This window comes from Astatotilapia calliptera, chromosome 3, assembly GCF_964374335.1.
Source record: "Astatotilapia calliptera chromosome 3, fAstCal68.1, whole genome shotgun sequence".
NCBI classification, from domain to species: Eukaryota; Metazoa; Chordata; class Actinopteri; order Cichliformes; family Cichlidae; genus Astatotilapia; species Astatotilapia calliptera.
Genome location: NC_137424.1, coordinates 9,281,091 through 9,284,651, shown reverse-complemented (window position 1 = coordinate 9,284,651; position 3,561 = coordinate 9,281,091). Strand labels below are relative to the sequence as shown.

General features: G+C 42.8%; 1 protein-coding gene across 1 annotated transcript in view; it reads right to left on the bottom strand.

Annotated features, from left to right (window-relative positions):
- Nucleotides 1-738, bottom strand: part of LOC145424362 (uncharacterized) — a 24,434-nt gene extending 23,696 nt beyond the window's left edge. Inside the window, exon 1 of the mRNA XM_080297604.1 lies at nucleotides 1-738. This exon is cut by the window's left edge and continues 435 nt beyond it. The gene's annotated coding sequence lies outside the window, so the exon portion shown is untranslated.
- Nucleotides 739-3,561: the final 2,823 nt, after the last annotated feature.

Sequence of the window (3,561 nt, the reverse complement as noted above, 5' to 3'; positions counted from 1 at the left end):
TAGCTACACAGAGTTGCTCAGAGTGCTTGTGTTACACTAGCTAATCTACTCAGTCACTTTAACAGAACTATTAACATTCACATCTCACAGAACTGATTTGATTGGAGCATTACAACACGTTTGCACAGAGCATAGGAGCGCACTGACTCTGCTTCACGAGCGCTCCACCTAACGAGCGGGCTCGCGGTGCGGTCGCGCGGGACACTCCTCTGGTTTTCTCCCGTGTTTACATATAAATAACTTTGGCGGACCGCCTTAACTCTCCCATTCACATTAACGTGGGTAACCATGGTGACAATAAACAACATTTTCGGTGCGAGCACCGTGTACCGACCTGTAAAAGCAGGTGAAGAGCAGAGTAAGGAAGACACGATGCGTCTCTGCTTTCCTCCAGAACGTGTCTGAGGAAGCAGCGGAAGGTGGGCTCCACTTACTGCTCCCCGAAACCCCGGAGCAAGCACCAAAGTTCCGCCCTCACTGCTTTCTAACATAAAATGAATCCCTGTTACATGGATTTTCTATCCTCTTAAAGAAACTGAAAATAAATACATATAGCAATGAAAAATGTCCCGTTACATGAGTGTTTTACACAAAATAATATTCATGTGGTCATTCCCTCACAGGGGTGCCACAACTACACTGCTGTTTTGACAGAGACACAGTGTGTTTATCTAACTTGGCTGAAGCCAAAGTTCTCCAGACAAATTCAGTCTGTTTCTGCCAAGTGTGAACTCACTGGATGAGCGCCAGATACACAGAATCAAAAAGGGATAAATTCGTTTTCTTATGTCAAGTTCATGTCACTAACAGCTTTGCAGGGTATAGCAGTCTGTACCTGACGCCGGTCATCCCACGTAGTCTTCCTCTCATATTTGCAAATGCGGCTCTGCGTTTCCAACAGAGGGAGGGAAATCTGGGAGGATGTTTATTTTAAAAACCCTTATACATCAGGTTCTTGTTCTCTGCAGCTTTCAGCAGAATTTCCTCACCAATGTGGTCGTAGTGCAATCTCAAGATGATGGGCCGAGGAAGATGACTTTGTTTGGGACGCTGGCGATTCGCTCTATGTGCTCGATCGATGAGTGGCTTCTCCTCGAGAGATAGCGCCTCCGCCAACAGGTGTGAACCAACTCAGTCATCTTGGGTCCCTCTGTGCCTTCTGGTATTCCTGCAGTTCTTAAATTATTCCTCCTGGAGCGCCTCAAGAGCTCCACATCTCTCATCTAACTTCTTTACCTCCGCAGACAAACGCTCCACAGTGGCCTGGAGAGTGGCGATGGTGTCAGAGTGGTTCGAGGCACAGTCCTGCAGTTCAGTCAAAGTGTTATCATGCCTGGCCACGTCGCTTTTTATGTCCGAAATTGAGGGCTGGATGCTCTGGTTCAAGGATGATATCTCGCCTCCTATGGTGGTAGAAATCTCTAATATGCAAGTGTCCAGTGCTAGTTAGTTAGTTCTAGTTCTAGTGGTTAGTGGGGCTTTATTTGATGATTCTAGTGTGTGTTACATTGTTGTCATATTGTTGAGTCGCAGAGCTGTACAGTGTTACAGTTTCTGTAGAGTCTGGTATAAGGAACTCAGATCCCTCTGTGAATAATGTTCACTGAAACTGATCTGTAGTTAATGAACTAGTCAGGATTTACACTAGAGAACGTTTCTGCCATTACATGGCCTGTATTTGTAGAGCGCTTTACTCGTCCCTAAGGACCCCAAAGTGCTTTTTTGCCCAAGGACACAACGACCGAGACTGTCCAAGCCGGGGCTCAAACCGGCAACCTTCCGATTACAAGACGAGCTGCCAACTCTTGAGCCACGATCGGCCCACATATTGTTGTCTTTGGTTGCAGACACCAAGTGTTGAGATCCTGTCTCAACCTCCTACATTCTTCCAGCAGGTTACACATTATTTTTTGTATTTGGAATCAAATATATGTGTCAGTTGGGCCTAGTGCAGGGGTCAGCAACCTTTAACACCCAAAGAGCCTTTTGGACCCGGTTTCCACGCAAAGGGTCAGGGTTCGGGAAAACACTGGGAGCCGCAAATACTTTGTGACATCTAAAATGAAGATAACACTGTGTATATTGTTTTTACCTTTATGCTTTGTGTGAACAACTACAGTGTGTTGCTTATGAAATCCATGAAGTGCTACAGAGAAAATTACATTTGATTTATGTAATGAACACATTTTGAGCTCTTAAAGAAATATAACAAAGGAAAGCTGAACTACAATGATCCATGTAGCAAACACAAACTGTTATATCGCCTTTGGGCTTTTGGAGCCTTGACCTGACTTTTAAAAAAAGCGCGTTCATGCAAACATCGTCGGGTCTGCCGTGATATGTTTACAACGGGACTTCTGCTCCTGAACCTCTGCGCACAGCGTCTGCAGGTAAGGTAACTTTATTTAGGTAACTTTATTTAGGTAACTTTATTTATACCCAAAGGCAAGGTAAATTTGCTTTACAGAAAAATGACAGCATTTGACATCCCTTTAAAAATACACATACCTAGTAAATATATAAAACTCACTGTGACACATACTTTAATATTTCGAATCAAAAACAGTTCTTATTTAATTCAGTGACAGCAACGGGGACAAAGCTATTTTTATAACGCTTTGTCCTGCATCTCGGAAATAGAAACCTCCGTCCTGAGGGAAGAAGCTGAAATTCACCCCTTAGAGGATGGGAACCATTTTTAAGGATTGATAAAGCCATCCTCTGTACCTGCTCAGAGTACAGGGAGGCTAAACAAGACTGTGGCTCACCTATCAGACGACTGGACCATCTCACTATCTGATTCAGAGAGTTTTTCTCTGTGACAGAGGTCTGACCGAACCATGCCACCAAACAAAAGGATAAAACAGACTCAATAAAAGAACGATAAAACAAAGTTACAATTTTTTGGTCAATGTGGAAATGAACAAGTTTCCTAAGGCAATAAAGGTGCTGGTGACCCTTTTTACAAACTGATTTGCAATTTTGATCAAAGTTCAGTTTTTCATTGATTATGGTCCCAAGATATTTATATGATTGTACTTGCTCTATTTTCTGACCTTTAATTAAAGTGACTCCGTGCCCATTTTGTTGTTTCCTAAAATCAACAACCATGTCTTTTGTTTTAGATATGTTCAGCTGGAGATAAGACTCCTCCCACCACTGAACAAAGTCATCAATGACTGGGCCGTGGTTAGTTTCACCCTCTTTCAGTAAGCTGACAATAACAGAGTCATCTGCATATTTAATAATGACCCTGTTTTCATGTCTGCCCTGACACATGTTTGTATAGAGAGTGAATAATAAGGGCGATAGGACGCAGCCTTGAGGAGAACCTGTGGAGGAGAACACTGGGTCAGACAGAACCCCATTTATTCTCACTCTTTGTGACCTGTCAGTTAGAAAATCTAAAATCCAGCCCAGCAGGTTTTTCCTGATTTCAAACTGTTCTAAAAGTCTTTTAATTAAAATATGGGGCTGTGTTGTATTAAAAGCCGAAGAAAAATCAATGAAAAGAAGTCTTGCAAAAGTCCCTTTACTCTCTACATGTTTAAGAATCAGATT